Below are 19,927 nucleotides of genomic sequence, written 5' to 3'. Positions count from 1 at the left end.
AAGTATGATATAAATAGCCAGTAAAAAAGCGAAAGTATGCGTTTTGTCGGTCATGAGATTGTTAGATTAGCCGTCTCGGCTATAATATGCATCCAGCTGCAAGGAACTAAATGATTTCATTAGGGTGTGCCTAGTTGGTGTGATAAAATTCTTGCTGTTTAACCGTATAAGGTGAAAGCCATCAATAAACGGTTTTTCTAACAGTTTGCATACCATCTTTATTATGGTAATTTGACTTAGTTTAAATAGAGTAAGATTACAATTAAATAAAGTGTCATTCAACCATTTTTTAAACAATACATCAGAAAGAAAAATAGGCAATACTTCGAATGAAAGGTTTTTCTAAAAGTTACGGTTAAGAATACGTTATATACTTAATTATTTATGAACTATTGAAAATTGCTTTGACATTCTATTTTCTACTCTTTGTAAATATGTATTGTTTTTAAATAATTTTTTCTCCTAAACCCACTGCATAGTCCATGAAAATAGATTACTCTAAAATTTGAGCTCATTTTTCAGAACATATGTTTATATAAACCGGCTTTTTAGGTTATGTAAACATGAGATTAAAGTTTAAAAACAAACTAATTATTCGAATAAAACTTCCCACCCTTACGTTGCACCTCTGGTTTTAAGAAAACAACTGTACGTATGTCATTATTTCTTCAAAAAAAATATCTTTCAAAAGCATCAAAATATTTATATTTTTGAAACAACTCATTTTAGTACTACTTTTCATAAATTTTTTTTTAATTTATGCATGTCTCTTCTCTAATTTTGATATTTCAATCGAATCTATTTGAAGAATCACACTAATTATTTGCATAAAAGGATTGTAATTATTCATTTCAGCTAAAATGATTATAAAGTAGAACAGAATGACAATAGGAGTTGTTGTTGTTGTTTCTAATGTCACTTGCCACACGGGAAAGCCTGCTTGGTGAAACCGAGCAAATTCAAGGCAGAGTGTACGTTTCTTGCTTTTTCAGTGGAGCCATCCTATGGCCAAGAATTCGTCTTCAGCCATACACACGTCACAGCCCGTTTTTTAGGGCGGACCCATTCATACATCCACCGATTGTAATTTTGACCTGAATCAGAGAACGATTGATCTCAAATCCAGTACCCCCAGAGGTATTGATTTGTTATGGGAACAAGGAGGACTTTGCGACTCGACAAATTTAACGTGCATCAGTCACCATTTACTACGGGGGGAGTCTTCGGCCGGCGGGGTTCGAACCAACGAACTCTCAGACATGGGCCCTGCGCCCTACCGATTAAGCTATACCGGCCCATAGGAGGACTATTTTTATGATATTCAAAAGTATTTTTATAATATTTTCTATTTCCAAAAAGTTTAATTAAAAACAAAAATAACATTAGATGTACTAGCTCGAGTTCAATTCACACTGAAGTTCTATATCCCAATGCTAACAGCAAATTGAGAAAATTCTTTGTAAATTTGTTCACTTATTAATTAAATATCATGCAGCCTGTAGAAAAAAAAATTCAATAAATTATCGAACAAAAGTTTAAATAGGGTCATTTTCAACGTATCGTCTATTATCGGATTACAATGCGCATTTAGTAATGCTTGGATTTATATTTTGTTTTAAACAAACATTTATGACATTATACATATGATAAGGGAGAATAAAACTGATTTCTTTGAATGACTTTTTTAATGATTGGATTTTCACTCACTAAGGTGTGATCTTAACACTTTAAGTATGTTAATTTCTACTGTATGCTAATTAAATTTTTAAGTCATAGTAAAAGATTCACAGTTCCTGAATAAATATACCCTTTTTTTAACTTCATATTTTGGAATTTTCAGATCTTAGTTATGAGCAGGATGATAGCATTTTGCTCATTCAGCAGATCTGTTTAAAGATAGATAAACCTCTTCCTACAAGGAGAAATAAATTCTGGTAAAATTACCGTACTGTATAATAATAAGATTTCTGGTTAAAATAAAAAACATAATTCTGGTAATAAAACCAAATTATACCGTATTTAAACCATTAAATTTCGTAATTTTTTCCATTCATATAATAAATTCCGTTTTACAAAATTATAGCTCTTATAATCACACATTTGGTGCAAAATACATAGTTGAAAAGCAAATTTACCCGAATAAATAGTTTTTTTATTCCATGCTTTAATGTATGATCATAAAATTACCTAATATTGTGACATTTACCAATTTTTATCACTATATTTTCTTGTGAAATTTACCAAAAATCGTTACCAAAGCGTTTTAGTAAAAGTTACCAAGCTTTCTGGTGTTCCCCTAGAGCCAGAAATACGGTACATTTTACCATGTTCTGATAGTTTTGGCCATAATTTTGCGCAGTGTACTGTCACATCCAGTGGTCGGAAGTAGCGCGCTGCAAGAGGTGAAACTACTGTAGTCGTTGCTTTTTTCCGTTGTTTGTAGTGCAGTACGCTACTTTTTAAATGAAGTAGTGCAAGAAAGCAGTAGTTTGTAGCGATTCCTGAAAACTACTTTTAACGATAGTTAAATATAGTAACAAGGTTCAAACGCAAAAAAATTTTCGAATCTGATTGATGCAAACCCGCCTTCACGGGCCCGTCAACGTACGCAATGAGAATGCCTCTGTGTCCAAATGTCAATAGGATCTACGTCTTATGCTCGGAAAAATTGGTGCGAAATCGGTTGAATTGATCCTGAGAAATCGAATTTTAAATATCTGACTTTTTTTAAAATTTGATTTCACAGGTACTATAAAGTACGTTTTTTTGTATGATTTCGCTACTTAAAATATCGTATGTATTAATTTATGAGCATATTTGATGTCACCCCCTCAAACTAATAAGATTGAATCCTGGAACTTAAAGATCCGATGCTTAGATCAAAAGTTATTCAGGGTGGTCCGTTTCTTGTTTTTCTCACTGTACTTTATTTCTTGGGGGATATAAAAAAGCATTAATCACTTTAAATCACAAATATTTGATTTCCTAGTAATTCTTAAATCACTGTCGAAAGAAAACATAGAGTTTGAAAGTTAAGAGAACAAATTTGTAAAAAGTGCTTTGAAATAAAAAACTATTTCATTTAATCATGAATTAAAACTTCTTAATATCTCCTCATTCAAAATTATTTTGAATATTGGTGAAAAATAAGTTCTAAAGTTAAGTTTGTCTTCTAACAGTAGCAAAGTTGTGACTACATTTGGAAAGTAGTTTGTAGTCGCTATGTTTAAAAAAAGTAGTTTTGGTTGTTGTTGACCATGATTGTAATAAAGTAGTTGCAGTTGTAGTTAATTACAAAGAAAATGCTTTTTTTCCTACCACTGGTCATATCTATGACATTTAAGTTTCACATAATAGTATTTTTTAAAACTGTTTAAGATAACTTCCACGAAAACAATTATTTTAATAATTATTTTTAACTTTTATTATTTATTATAATAATTTTAACTATATGTTTTTTTATAGATCTTGTTCTGAAGCAAAATGCCAAGTCGTATCCAAAGTTCAAACACGTTTCTTATACACCGGTAAACAGAAAATTTATAAAAGTTTTCTCAACTATGAACATCAAATTCTTTGATTTGCTTCAAAAATTTTACGAGAAAACGGCTGCATCAAATAATAACGATGAGAAAATCATATTAAAGATTTTGTTGTAAACAAGGTTCATAATCCTCCTATTTCATGAATATCATACCAATCGAATCGGATCATTGATATTTTCTCATTCCTAATTATGATATACTACTGCAGTCTTCAAATTATTGAAAACTACCTTTATCATGGAGCTATCAAGATATTATTTTGTCGGAACAAACAAACAAAACTGTCTTGTTTTCATATGCTCAACAAAAATGCATTCAGATAACTTTGCAATCAAGTTACTATTTCCGATGTAGTTTGATTGCCTCGCAGCGTTTTGTCAAATGCAGCATCTTTAACTTCATAGAATAACTGGCTGCCTACTTGCGACCGACATATCGCCAAGTGAATGCAACAGCAACAAACGCGGAAGCCTGGAGGGGAGGAAGATGGAGTCAAGGTTGGTTAGGTCCACTCACACTGACTAAGTTGGGATAGAGTAAAAAATAGCAAAAAAGCTGTTTTGAATTGATTGCAGCTACCTACGATAGCTCAATAGGTCGTCTTCAGCCATGTGTATATATTATGTACACTATTGAATGGATTTGCCGGTAAAAATGAGTTGTTCAAACTAATTTCACCTTAAGCTCGTTAGAGTAAAGCTTCTTAAAATATCACTTTCAAATCAATCATTGTTTTACAATGGTTGCTAGGAAGTAACTCAATAGTATAAAAATAGTATTCAAGTAAATAAGTTTTTATTAAATTCTGTTCTTAAAAATAGATAGTGAACACTCGGGATTGTAATCCATATAGTTTAAAGATTATATATTTTTTAAATGATTTCTTTAAATTATACGGGTAATCAGGGGTCTGTCCAGACATTTTGTAAAGAGTCCGTTTTTGTAAAATTGTGAAAAAATTACTCGTAATTTGTGAATATAAAATAAACGTTAAGACACATTCTTTCAACCAGAGTCCGCTTTTGTGAATTTGTGCAAATAGGGTCCGTTATTGCAAAAAAACTTTTTCAAAGGGTTTTTAAATTGTAAAGACATACAAGATTATGCTCAACACTGTAAAATTATAATTAAAAAAAATTAAATATTTAAAAATAAACAGCAATTGCAGCTACTAAATTAGCGATGCAACATATAAATATTTGGTATTTAGCCTATACTGCTGAACGCAGAATATTCATTTCTGACGAATAAAGGAAGAAGCGTCTGCGGAAGACAAAATTTAGTTCGTTTACTTCTGTGTTTCTCCCCCCACCCCTTCCTGGGAAGGGTTTATTCGATTAACAAAACAATAATGAAGATAAACAAATTTGTGAAGGGTCCTATTAAAAGATAAATTATTTTGTGAAGGGTCCGTTTTTAAGTTAAAATATTTTGTGAAGGGTCCGTTCTTATGAAAAGATATTTTCTGAACCAAATGTTGGACCCAAATTTCTTCTAAACAAACCCCTGGTAATGATAATAGTTATAGTTCATACTCCTACCACGTTCTCCGTAACGTTCTTGCAATGTGGGTTGTTCTACTAAAATTATGGGTTTCTCTAAAAAATAAATAAACCTGATATGAAAATATTTATTTAATTATTTCGTAAGGGTCAAAAGTTAATTTAGAATAAGATTTTAGAATCAAAATTTGTTTAATTTTTATAAATTATCAGTAATTCAAATAATGAATACGGAATTTTAAAAAATTGTTTAATAAACTTACTATGGTAATTAAAACAAGTAGAATATCTTTGTCGGCAATTCATATAAATGGTTGGCCATATGAAGGCATTAGCAACGAAAATAAGTCAAAGGAGAGTTAAAAGCCAGATAAAGTAATTATTGCTTTCATAAAGAAAGAGATACTTCTTAATTCAAAAAATTAAAATGAAAGCAACATGCGCTACATTGTCAGCATTTCCATTCTAAAATTATGGTAAAATAACCGTCAACAGCCTGTCTACTCAATTAACCGTAAAGTTTACGTTAACGAACAATTTTTTTTAACATTACGGTTTTGAAGCCATTTACAACTACTGCAGTTATAAAACCATAAATACAAAACTACGTGGTTTTTTAAACATTTACAACTAGCATAGTTTCAAAATAGTAAAAAAAAAAGAAATTTAACTGGTCATTGGAGCTAGGCATTTCGATAGATCATGGGTATTAGAGTGTACAGGACACAAATTGGAGAGTGTAGGGCACTGGAAAAAACCCATGTCTTAAGGGGAATTGAATAAATATTGCAGTGTCAACGATGGGACTCAAACCCCCATTCTTTTGGTCACGAGATGTAATATGCACACATTTACAAGAAACTAAGTGGCTCATTAGGTGGGCCCAGTTGGTGAGAAAAAATTCGTTTGTTTAACCGTATTAAGTTAAAGCAATTAATAAACGGTTTTTCTCACAGTTAACAGTTTGGATACTATCTTTTTATGGTTATTTCATTGTTTTGTTTGAATACGGTAAAATAACAGTTAAATAAATTGTTATTATAAACTGCTAATTAACCATTTTTTCCGAGAGTGGACATTTGCTCAACCAGTTTAACCAAGATGGATTAGAAGCTATATTAAGAGGGCTCTTCCAAGGCCATCTAGCCAAGTGTTTGATTAGCTAACTTAGGAAATGACAATAGAAGAAACGTGGCCCTCCCATGAAAAAAAATATCCTTTTACCAAACTTTCAATTTTATGTCAAAATCAGTCATTTAAATTACCGATTTTTCTTTTCTTTAAGTTTAAAGGTTTCAAATATTCAAATGTAACTTGTTGTATATGTTGTAGGCTAATTCGAAAAATATGTTTCTTTAAAGGGAGAAATATATTCTAGGAAAATTACCGCTCTATACAGCAATAAAATAATCAAAATTTACCCCATTTACAAAATTTTACAACATATTATTAAACCATATTTAATTGTTAAACTTACTGAAATCATTACAAAAGCGTTTCGGTGAAAATTGCCGAGCTTTCTGGTATTTTCATACAGTCATAAACATGGAAAACTTTAGCATATTCTGGTAGTTTTGACCATATTGTTTTCGTCAGTGTGCAAACCATCGACATCATTTTGCAATACGCCTGTCTAATGTTATAAGCCTCCATTATCTTCATAACAGCTGAACAACTTAATGCTTATCATAATGTGCCGAGATGTTTGAAGACTAATTAGACATCTGTCATGATAAACGACTTACAGCAATAAGTCTAAGCAAATGAAAGATTATTGAGTATATTTGTGTATTTTCTATTATTGCGTATTTTCTATTAATTTTAAAGCATACTAGCTGATTGTAATAAACTAGAAAAATATCAAGCTGAGCGAAAAATAATTTAATTCTTTTTCCAATCAATTTACGATCTAAGCCAATTATCATATTTATCTTCATAACAGCAAAACAACTTTATACTTATAACAATGAGCTGAGATTAAATACTATTTTTGCTTGCATCCCATTGGGCATGAAGCTGATAGTTAAGTTCTAAATCATTTAAAAAATCTCTTAAACTGTAATTTATAACAGTATATTAATGCTATTTGCACAAAAATGATAATTGTATGACGGTTAATAAGATTAGACCACCCTTCGAAATCACTTTATCTTAAAATGTAATACAGAATTACATTATAATAATAATAAATAACTCAAGAACGCGAAATCTAATTAAATCCATTATTTTTTTTCCCAACAGTTTTCAAATTCAATGTGTGGTTTGTAAATAATCATATCTTTCCGGCATTATGTTGCTCGGCACAGTAGCGTTGATACGAAATTTCATTCAAGAAAACCATTACTTTAGATTAAAGCATTCGCTGTCATGGAAACAATTTTCAAACAAATATTAAAATAAGTAAAACTCAAAATCAAAACCTTCAATGTTATAAAATATCTTTTCAGATAAATATTTTTTTATATAACTAAATCCAATCAACCAATTCACACGTGTAATGGAAAGTCTCCTATAAACACTTGGAGAAGGTATGAAGATAAAAGTTAAACAAAGGAATAAATTTTGATTAAAAAATTGCGATCGCCAAAAGGTGATCACAGGTTATCCATTGGCAAAATGGTTGTCGTCTAATTTTTTGTTCAGCCTCAGTAAGTTTAGACCTTGGCATCGTTTTTTTTTCTTGCTTTAACTCTACCCTTTGGGACCTAGTCAGTCAGTTAGGGACCCTCTTCATTTGTGATATTCACCTGAATAAGTATTGAAAACGATCCAGTTTGAACTTTAGGTTAGAATTTCTGATTTTTAATTAAATCAAAAATATCGTTCAAATGATGAAATTCTCTTTTATTCACAACTCAAGAAGTATTTATGGGATCTCTCTGGTCCTATATCTCAAGAATAAACTCACTAACTTAAAGCATAACTAGATTGGGTATAATATGAAAAAAAACAGAACTACTTCCACTTCAAAAATTTTACTAGGAATAACATTTACCTTTTAGTTTAATTAATAAACTGAGTTTTAAATATGTTAACTAAATTCATAAACTTAGGTAAAACAACAACAAAAATTATTTCCAAAGGAACTAGACTAATACAATTCCAACCTGGCGAGTGACGACTTATAACAAGACACTTCCATCAAACGAAGTGTCTTGTTATAAGTCGTCACTATAAGTCGTCAATCAGGTTCGCAGAAAATGCTGTTTACTAGTTAAATTTAGTAGAAATAACACGATCTGTGACGTAGGCTATAGTATACCTAAAACCCCTGAATTAGACAGGCGGACTCATCATCTACTTCTGCTCCAGAGAGCTAACATAAGCACAATACTAAGATAACGTTAACTTGTGAACTTTTTTGCTCCAATATTGCTTGATAGATCAGCTCTGATAGTATAGGAGCTTTAAGTATACCCAATTAAAAGTGAAAAAAAAAAGAATTCTAAAAACATTTTCAAACAACAGAGGTTGCCATAGCACAGCATGCAATGACGACTCATGCTCACTGCTTACACATGAACACAGTTGAAAAATGTGATGACGTCCAAATAAGTTGAGCACGCAGTCAAACCCAAAACAACACCCATTTTTCCAATGGGTTAAAAAAAAGAAACAATTCTCTTAGTTTTAAACTCTTCAATTAAAAGCGTAATAATAGCAGTACAGGAAAATAGGTTTAAGTNGATGGAACTAAATGAAAACGTGATAAATTAATGTCCGATATTTACAGGCTCCCGCTAGACGGCGTACTCGAGCGTTGCGATCGCGAATACCTTTCTGACTTTCATTAATTTTATGCTGATGACAACCAAAACAATATGGAAATGAATGAGGAAAAACTAGATCCTACCACGGGATTTTCCGATCAATAAAAAATGCACGGACAACAATGGAACACTGCGACACCATAATTAGCTAATTATATATAGTAAGGTATTCGCGATCGCAACTAACTATAGGGGGCGTTGTTGTATGAGACGCTTACCTGCGATTTCCATATGAACCGTCATTCAGTTACTCTGGAGACGTCGTTAATGTAGCGTGTAGCATTGCAACGTTCCTTCTTTAATGTGGCTTATTAAATTTAAAAAAGAAAAATGCTTGATCTTCTTTCTTGTACAACCGAAAACAAAATGGTATCTCTTTTTATTAGAGAAGGAATATCCAAAACACATCGGAAAAATATTTGTACATTAACAGAAAAAAATATGTATATTCTTATAAGAGTTAAAACCTAATGCCCGAGAAATAGTATTACTAAATTTAATGATATAACATGAAAGGCCCATTTAAACTTTACATTCTATAGTTTTAAGAATCATATTAGTTCAAAAATTAAAATGAACAAAAAGTATACATAAGCCTCATAATTTTATGAAATTTAATTTTGTAAACAACGTTTTTTGACAACAATTTTTATCAAAAAATTTCAAGTTTCAATAAAAATCATTATTTAGAAACTAAGAAACGTAAAATAAAGAATGCTGACGAAACAAAAAAAAAAAAAAAAAAAAACAATTCTTTTTTGTCGCCATTTTTAGTGCTACGAATATTCGTCTTTGGGATTTGCCAAAAACAAAACAAGATGCAATTTTATTTTTTCAGGAGGGAAATATTTTACCGAAAAAACGAAAATGTACCAATTCCCACAACATAAAACTTTATCTTGGCAAACGTACGTTTTGGAAATGTTATTTCATTTGGAATCTTATTCATCAGAGTTCATATGGCGATATGATTGTTTTGAATCTATGCTAAACTCTATATCGGCTCATTTTCCACCGAAATCCAATTAACTATTTTGATTTTAAATAAAGTGTTTTATTTTATGAACTGTCGCAAAAATTTTAAGTGTAGATTGGCGGCACTTAAAAACCGCCAAATCTGTAGCGGCGGTGGCGTTAATACGTCGTAAGTACCGAATTTTTATTCCATACTTTTCTGAATCATATTATTTCAAACATTGGAATATACAAGAAGTATACATAAACACATAATGTTATACCATTTAATTTTTCAAAAGTATTTTGAGAACAATTTTTATCAAAAAATTATAAACTAAAAAACGGAAAATAAAGAATTCTTAGGATAAAAAAAACGATTTTAAGAATTATTAACATTGAAATAAAAACTTTCATATTGTTTCTTTTTTTATTATTCTTATAGTTCTTAATCAGACGTAAAAAACCATTCTGTAGAGAACCATCATCAAATGAAAAAAAAATATTTACAAGCAAATTTTTTATTGTAAAAATCATTGCACTTACCTGATTTATGATTCCCGGAGAATTCCAAAATGATAAGTTCCTTGTTTGAAAACTTTATTCTCAAATAATAGATACATAGTTTATACCTTCATTACTTTTAGATAACATACTACACAGCAAAATTTTATAATTGATATGAATTTGAATATGTAGCTAAAAACAGAATAGCTGAATTCTAGTTGAACTTATTCTTTCAAAATTAAAAAAAACTTACCAAGAAAACGATTTAAATTAATTAAGAATCAGCACAAATGGCACTATTTCAAGTAACTTGGATAATTTTTTATTGTTGTTTTCCGAATTATATGGATACAGAAATATATACTATTCTATAACGAAGAAGAATATGCTATAACTATTACAATTCTGTATGTTCTGAATTCATATTTATTCACTGGAATGACGAAAGCAATGTTGACTTCACTTTAATTCGTAATGAATTGAAGACAGAAGAAATGCATTTTACCTTAATACACACATCTGTAACAGTATCCGAAATCGGAAGTCATCAGTTGCAAGTTTGTTGATAATAGAAATTAAAAATTATTGAGGAATTTTTCTTCAAATGTTTGGCGTGTTCTGTTCCTGAAAGATTTACTAATATTCTGGAGATTTTTTTCAAGTTCTTCGGCCTTTTCCTTAGGGAAATTTTGTTTCTTATTTGCTGCTAAAAAATGGCGTCTGATTCAGTCAATGACTTTGATGGAACTAAATGAAAACGTGATAAATTAATGTCTGATATTTACAGGCTCCCGCTAGACGGCGTACTCGAGCGTTGCGATCGCGAATTGTTCTTAGAAAAATAATATTTTTATTTAACAAAAAAATTTGCTTTAACTAATTTCATAAAGACAACAAAAATATTGTGTAAATATTAGATTATTAATTAGATCTAAATATGAATAACCTTTAAAGAAACATTACTGTGAGCTAATCGGGTATAATCGGGTATAAAAAAACACAACTACTTCCACTTAGTAGGAATAACATTTACCATGACGCAATGCTAAATTCTATGCCACTATCCACATAAATGCCACTATCCACATAAATCAATTATTAATCAAAAATCGAATATCAATTACTTTTCATTATAATGCAATAAAATCTGGCGAGCAGCTATTTAAACGATCAAACACTTCGTTTGTTTATTTGTGGCTTGAAGTTAGGCTCGCAGAAAATGCCGTTCATGGGTTAAATTTAGTAGGAATAACACAACCTTTGACGTAGGCTATAGTATACCCAATTGAAATGTCCTAAACCTAAAAACCGCTTTTTTTTCTTTCGGTGGAACCCTAGCCTTTTGTGGAACACCATTTGGGAGCCACTGCATTAATAAACACAGGTCCGTTTATGGACCGTATACTGAATTTCTTTATACCTTATTGAAATATATCCTAGTTTTATAATGCATCAATAATTATTATAATATACAATTATCCTAAATATTTCTATTTCTAAAACATCCATGATTTATTAAACACCTTCTTTAATGAATCAGTGCATCTGAATTAAACATAAGAAGAAATACTATATTCAGGTCAACGATTGGTTATTTTATGATCAGAGTAAGGAAATGGAATAAAACACTATTTAAATAAAAGGCCAACTCATAAAAAATATGTTTGATTTAGGGGAATTATTGTCAAACAGATGACAAAACCGTTAGCGTTTCGAGTTATAAATAATAAATGTAAGCAATATTTTTTTTTCACGCGTATTGAATCAAAAACTTACGTTTTTTATTGCAACTATAGAATGATAAAAATGAACTATATAGAAATTTTGTTACGATAAGTTATTTTAATTTTAAAAATCTGAGGTTAAAGAATTTATGAAATTTGTTCATATTTTTTAAGAAATTCATTAAAACTAATTATTTATTTCACACTTTCACAAAATGAAAAGTTACGACAAATTATTCAGTGCAATAAATTGCTTTTGGAATTGAGCTTTTCCTGAAACGTTGTTAATTTAATTTGAAAACAAAAACATTAAAAAAAATGTTTTAGTTAGAAAAAGCATAGTAAAATAAAGTTATACTACAATTTTTTTAATTAAATATTTGAGTAGCATAAAAATTTTTATTTTCTACAGTAAATTATTCAATATTTACACACATAGGATATTCTCTTTTGAAACCTTGAAAAATGCATTTGAGAAATAAAAAATATTGCATTCAATTAATGGTTGTTTTTTATTAAATAAATAAGGAAATTATTTATTACAAAAACTATTTATAAACTTTTTATGAATTATATAAAATAGTACAATTAAGTAGTTTTAGCAAACGATCGATGTTTTAAGGTCATTCGTTATACAAAATTTGAAAATCAGTTAAGACAGTAAAAAATTGAATAAATTTTTTTAATCAAAAACAGTTTTGATAAAATATAAGATAATAATACCCATTTACCAATTAATGAACGTTGAAACATATTGTTTCAAGATATATGCATGTATGTAACATATATATGGTTGCCCATATAAATGAAACAACAACAAACTACCTATAAATGTAATTTGCTGCAGTGAAATAATTTCCTATTTTTACCATCAAGAATAAATTTACGAAAAAATAAATATTTTGCTTACAAATTTTTAACAAGTAGAATTGAAATGGTAATTTTCTGAACTAAACAGATTGTCTCCATTAAATGTCCTAAAAATACATTTTTAAAATAACTGATATGGTGTTTAATTAGGTTTTTACTTTGGCCCACATAATATGGTGCCCATTAAAGAGTGGCCAACAAATCTGCCCTAATACGCCTGAATTGACGAATGTCAGCGCAGGTGGGGATTGAGAAAAAAATTTCTAATAAAAAAATAAAATAGAACCGAGTCGAAAGTTTTATCAAGTTATTCTGAATATTTGACAATCTTGTGAACTAATATCTACTTGATAACTGTTTAAAAAATATTGATTTCTTAACAATTGCAAGAAAGAAAAATTTCGTACCTATCTCTTTAATCATATTTATATATATTTGAAGAAAGAATAGCGCTTAAATTCTGCTTTGAAAAGATCTTTTTCGAAACAAACTTCATTAAAAAATCAAAACTTTTGACAAACTTCTAAAACATTTCTTTTGAAGAGGAAGTACAGAAAGGAAAATAAAGTAAAAAGCAAATTAATCTTGTCAACTAAACTGCCGGAATCATTCTATTTTAAACTATTCAATCCGAAGAAAATTTCGTTTAAAAAAAACTTGAGTAGAATAGTTTCGTTTAAAACAAAAACAAATTGAAAGTTGCCATCAACAATTACAATTTTCTTGGGAACTAACGTCAACTTAATATTTTTGCTTAAAAAAAATTGTACTTATGTTTTCTTCAAATTGTCCCGATAGATATTTTCTTCTCTGTTTATTTCACCCAATTTTTCACAGTTCAATGAAACTATAACAAATAGATCTGCTCTTAAAGTCAATACGTGATCAGACATTTATCATCGTAAAAAAACAGTTGATGAAAACATAAAGTTTTAAAGAAACTTAATTGTTAAAAAAAAATTGAAAACATGAAGTTGCGTCAATCATTTTTCAACCATGAAACGCAATTGCGTCAGCTTTGTAAATATAAAAAAGAACAGTCGTTATACGGATGGAAAATATCAAATAATTCGTGATATTAAATGATGATTTTCTTGTCCCAGACTAGTAAAAGTCATACACCAATAAGTAGGGGGGAGTGGGGTCAATTGTAACAGGGTACGATTGTAACAGAGCAAAAATTTCGAGTATCGGGTTCTAGATTGGAGCACAAGGTGTATTTAATAAATCTACATGTACACCCCTGATGGCAACCATTTTTATGTACTTTTGAAAGAGTTACATCACAAAAGATATTTTCACGCCACGCAAGTACTTTTTTTGGTATTAGAATATTATATTGTAACAAAGTAATTTTGTTTAAACAAATAAAAATTATTAACCGAATATGTAAGTGGACACCTTAATTAACATTTCAAAAAAAAAAAGATTAGTTTTGCTAATTAACTAGCATTGTTTTTAACAAATGAAGCTGAAATGGCGTCTTGGGGACAATTGTAACAATAAGTAAAGGGACGATTGTAACAGCTGAAAATAAATAATCTTATGTTTACAAACCATTACTTAACTCTTTAAGAACCACCAATAGTTTCCTATATCATTTATATTATGTTGCATGTGCATTATTTTATTTGTCACCTTTCACAGCATAAATTAAAATTTTTAACCCCTTAAAGTTAAAAGTTTAACCCTTTAGGTCTCTGCTCATTATTATTTTTACTCCTAAAATATCACTACTATTTTGATCAATAAAAAAATATATCACAACTATGATAATATGTATAATTAACTATGTTTTAGTTGAATTTATGAACTGTTACAATTGACCCCGTAAGTGGGGACAATTGTAACAAGTGCACGACTGTCAAAAATTGTTAATAACTAATATAATAACATTTAAAATCAGGTATTTATTTTTTTTTCTAGTAGAGGATAGTCTACTTTACTCGTCTGTCAATTAATACTAATAATATATGGGATTTTTTGTTAGTTAAAAATAGTTAAGTAAAAAATGTTACAATTGACCCCACTCTCCCCTACCCTAAAACAAGCAATGAAAATAACAACCAGCTAGAAGTTGTGTAATGTAACCCATAGGTATTTACGTCATCCATGGTTGTCACCTGTCCATCATTAGTCATTATCAAGTCAGTTACGCCATTAGTTATGTAATATATTAATTAGACCATTTAATCCGTTATTATTAAATGCTAGATAACAGTAAACTTTGGTAAAACTTTATGAAATTTAAAGTCAGTATTTTATATCTATAAATTCTTTTAAACGAGCCACGATTAAGAAGAGAAAATATAGAACAGGAATGACTAGAATGGGTAAGGACACGTCATCAGGATTGAAATTGCATTAATATCCATGCCTGAAAAAGTCGTCTTACGCGACCAAGGGCGTTCATTCACTAATATAACCTGTTCAGAGCCACACGAAGATACAGTTCATAACAGGAAAGCTCCCCTTACGGCGTATGATGACATTTCCGGGCATGGGTTCTCAAGTAGTTTTAATTCTGATGACATACCCTAACTCCCCAACATGTTTATCCTAAAATTTCTGTAACCCTCTGCTATATAAAAGGCTTTTAAACTTGTAAAGTGAGCCAAAGAAACGGACCATCAGATACTTAAAATTAGAATTCTCAGGAACTACTGGATCGTTTTTGCCCAAATTCTGTATTTTGCAATGCAAAATACAGTCTTTAAAATGATTAAATAAGGTGTATACCTTATAATTAAAAAATTTTCGACCTTTATTTAAAAAATAAAAAATAATAATAAATATGCACCGAAATTTATTTTTTGCATGGATTTGTCTTTGGATAAAGATATTTTATAACTGAGTGCAAATTTTTTAATTCGCTTTAAAATTTCTTGCGATATACCGGGGTACGCAATTAGTAAAATTAACATTGAGGGTTCTAAACTTTGGATCGCTCTCCTGACCAAACTAGTGGGACCATATTTCTCAGATTGTGGCTGTATTTTGGGGGTTAGAAATCTGAATCTGTCGAAAAAAGATATGTTTATTTAGAAAAAGTGCGTTTTTGTGTCTGATTTCATAACTAAAAATATATTACGCAGTTATTAATTAGCAAATTTGATGTCACCTCCTTGAGCCTTTAAAATTGAGTGCGAGAACGTAAAAACTGATAATTAGATCATAAGTTGTTTGAAATCAGCGGCGTAAAAAATATGCAAGATTTGTTACGAAATTTCATGGAACGAAAAACATTTAAAAAAAGTTTGTTCCCCTATGTAATATATTGGCGTTTTAATGTATTGAAACAATAAGAATTCCTTGAAGAAAAAAATGCTTTACAGACTTTTTTTACTAGACTTTTGACTTTAAAATACTTTTTAGTATTTTAATACGACTCTATCTTTTATATTTTGAAGTTTTAAATAGCACACTATTGTTGGCATAAAAAATAGAACTTTTTGAGTACTTGCACCTTATTTGTTATTTGTTATATTTTCTGATTTGATTTCAACTCTTCAAACACAACAGAAGTGTTTTTTGCAGATGCTGCTTTGAAACATAGATAACGTGCTAAGTAAGAACGTTTGAGCACGCGTTTAAATTCACACGACATTCTCCAAAAAGCACTTCAGCGTTTAGTTTCGCTTTTAACATTCTTAGACATTTAATGACTGATAATATGTTGCTTTCTAACCTAAAACCATTTACAAAAGAACTCATTTGTACTAAAAATGAAGAAGAAACTAATCGTAAGGAAAAAAGTTTTCGAATGCGTAACAAATAGAGCAGCTAATATGTGAACGATTGGAATTTAATCTTTTTATATTTTATTATACTTTGGGTGTGTATGTGTGAAAATATCTCACGGTATACATTTTAAAAGCTCAAGATTATAGTCTTCGATTGAGTAATGAAAGTTTAAATTAATAAAGATCCTTTTTAAGTTTAATCACTCGTTTCCTAATGAATTAAGTTGGTTTTTTATGATAGATTTATTCTGGTTTAAAAGGAATATTTTAACCCAAATCAAAGTTCAATTACCAACTAATTTCCAAAGTTTAATTAATAACTTATAACTTAAACGTATAGACCAATTTTAAAATACTAAATTGGGTCACTACAATGTAATTCGTTTTAAAAACTACTACAATTTGCATCAAAAGTAAATATGCGTATGTATTCAACATTTTAGTTATGTCACTAGAAGCGTTTCTATATTATTTGCTGAAAAAACTTCATGATTCTTCACTGAAAAAAATAATATGGTCAAAACTGCCTGAATTTGTTAAAATTTTCCGCATTTTTGGCATAGGTTTTTTTTCCGCATCTCTAACGAGAGACCAAAAAGCACGGTAATTTTTACCGAAGCAATGATTTTGGTAAAATTAACAATAAAATATGATTTTATAACGCGTTAAAAATTTTGGTAAATGTAGTAAATTCTAGTAGTAATTTTATCATGATACCTTAAGACATAGCAAAAAAAACCCATTTATTCGATTAAATTTACTTTTCTGTTTCGTATTGTTACTAAACGTGTATAAATAAAAAAAATAATTTTGAAAACCAGAATTTATGGTAAATTATTACCATATGAACGGAAATTTTTTCAAATGAATGGCTTAAATACCTTATATTTTGATTCTATTACCAAAATTATATTGTTTTTTACCAGAAATGTCACTATGGTAATTTAACAAGAAAAATTTCTTGACATTAATCCAAAGTTTAACTAATTAATAATACTTGTATGTAAATATCTAATTTAACATATTTAATTATTTCACCAAGTAATATCTTGTACGGAACCAAAATGTTATTTAGTTTTAAAACTACTACACTTTGCATATAGTTGCTTTGATATGTAATGATGATAGAAAATTCTTTTTTATTTTTTAATCGAAAAATAGAGATAATAATTATACATACTGTGTGTAAACTTGAGAATTACGAGTGCGAATATTTCCAAGCTTATTATTTTTGTACAATAAGAGTGAAATTTATTGAGCATTAACTATAATTTGAACCATAATATCGTGCAAATTTGCAGTAATAATCATAATTAAACCATGTTACAGTTCAATCTGAACTACGATATCGAGTAATCGAGTAAATATTTTCAAGGAAGTAACATTCAGTATTGAGTAACAAAATGAAATGTTTCAAAACTGAACAGTAACAAACGTGTGAACGCTGTGAAGTTTAAAAACAATATTTAAACTTCACAGCAGCCTTATAAATATCTTATCTAATTCTAACCCTAATATCGATGAAATATTTCTGTAGTAGTGACATAGTGATTGAACCATGTTTCCTTCAATCTGAACCACAATATCGAGTAACAACGAAAAATATTTCAAAAAAGAAGTAGTCATTAGAAAAACTTAAAAATACTGACAACAGTGCATTCTCAGAAATATCTGTTTTAGTTGAACTATAATATCACGCAAATAGCTGCAGTCTTATTGTGTTGCTAAATTAAACCATGTTCCTGCTCATTCTGAACCACAATATCGAGTAATCGAGTAAAATATTTTCAAAAGCAAATATCAACCGTTATATGAATGTAAAAATAGTATTTTAACTTCGCTCTAAACTCAACTCATAAACATTTGATCTAAGTTGAACCTTATATAGTACAAATTTATTGAAATTTTAATATGGTGCTAAATTAAGCCAAATTTTCATCCAAGTTGAACAACAATATTGAGTAATCAAGGTTTACATGGTTCAATTTGCAAGATATTTGTATTTGCGTGATTCATAATTTCAAACAGTGTTTTAGAAGATACTTAGAGATCGTTTTGAAAATTCGACTCATTGAGAGAAGAAAAAGCGATAAATATCTAAAAATAGGGTCAAAGTAAACAATTTAGTCTGTGAACCAGAACAAGATTGGTGGGTTGAGTACTTGTAAAGCATTAGCTTTAGGCTTAAAGTTATGTAACTATCAAAAGTTTACAGTTTTGTTTAAAGGCTACAAGTTTCTTGCTGTCAATTACTCAACATTCAGAATTTGAACAAAAACTTCCGGCAATTTTAATTACTATCAGAAAGCGGGAATAAGAATAGCTCCAATTATTAGCAATGGAAGTGGAACTATTTGTAGGAATGAAACAAAAACTTAGAAAACTAACTAGATGGAGAAAAATTCTTGGAAAATTCTGGTTAGAAAAACACCTTTTTGGTTAATAAAACAAAAATATACGATATTTAAAGAATAAAGTTGGTCGTTCATATGATAATGGTTCGCCAGAAATTATAATTTTCAAAATAAAAAACACAAAACTAAACTTTCTTAGTATAACTGAAATGTGAATTTTACCGAGGAAATGGTTTCTATGCCATGCTCTTAAGTATCACGTAAAAATTACTAAATTTAAATGCATCTACCAATCTTTATCATATATCACAAGCCATATTTTGCTGCAAATCATTACCAAAGAGCTTCGGTAAAAATTACCAAGCTTTTTGGTGTTCCTGTAGAGTCAGAAATACGGTAAATTGTAATATATCCTGGTACTTATAACATATATTCTGGTAATTATAACATATTCTGGTACCATACTTTTTTTTCTCAGTGTATTTTCAACTTATTTCTCATTTTATTTTGTCTTATTTGACACGATAGAATGCTAGTGGTGCTATAGTATTTAAAGTTTGAAATTGAATTTTCAAAGCTGATATTTGCTACGAAAAATGCATTAAAAGAGCTTCAAAAACACGAAATATATATGTAAAGGAGTTTTATGTGCCACATTATAATGCCTTTACATTTTCAATAGTTTTTTTATTTCATAGCTAAAATTTCAAATTGAATATAGTAAAATATGATAAAAAATTAAGTAACGAAAGCTTTCAACCTTCAAAAAACACACATAATAGATTTTTAGAATTCATATCAAAACGTTATTATGATTTAATGTTTTTCTACATTACATAACTCAATATTCAGGGAAATATTCAAGACTTTTAATTTAAAACATCACTAACTAGATTTTATTATATTTTAATGATTTTATGAAGTTTTCAGCTAAATGTTTGAAGAAAATTTCATATAT

General features: G+C 29.2%; 1 protein-coding gene and 1 long non-coding RNA gene across 2 annotated transcripts in view; one reads left to right on the top strand and one right to left on the bottom strand.

Moving 5' to 3' along the window:
* The window catches only part of LOC107449348 (glucose dehydrogenase [FAD, quinone]), a 121,381-nt gene that overhangs the window by 88,981 nt on the left and 12,473 nt on the right, over nt 1-19,927 (bottom strand). The gene's annotated exons all lie outside the window — the stretch shown is intronic.
* LOC122270953 (uncharacterized) overlaps nt 3,461-19,927 on the top strand; it is a 34,838-nt gene continuing 18,371 nt past the window's right edge. The window contains exon 1 of the long non-coding RNA XR_006226068.2: nt 3,461-3,527. This is a non-coding gene — a long non-coding RNA (uncharacterized lncRNA). The remainder of the gene's footprint in view (nt 3,528-19,927) is intronic.

This window comes from Parasteatoda tepidariorum, chromosome 5 (assembly GCF_043381705.1).
Source record: "Parasteatoda tepidariorum isolate YZ-2023 chromosome 5, CAS_Ptep_4.0, whole genome shotgun sequence".
In the NCBI taxonomy this organism is placed as follows: domain Eukaryota; kingdom Metazoa; phylum Arthropoda; class Arachnida; order Araneae; family Theridiidae; genus Parasteatoda; species Parasteatoda tepidariorum.
The sequence above is the reverse complement of the archived record's forward strand: the minus strand, read 5'-3'. Positions and strand labels throughout refer to the sequence as shown.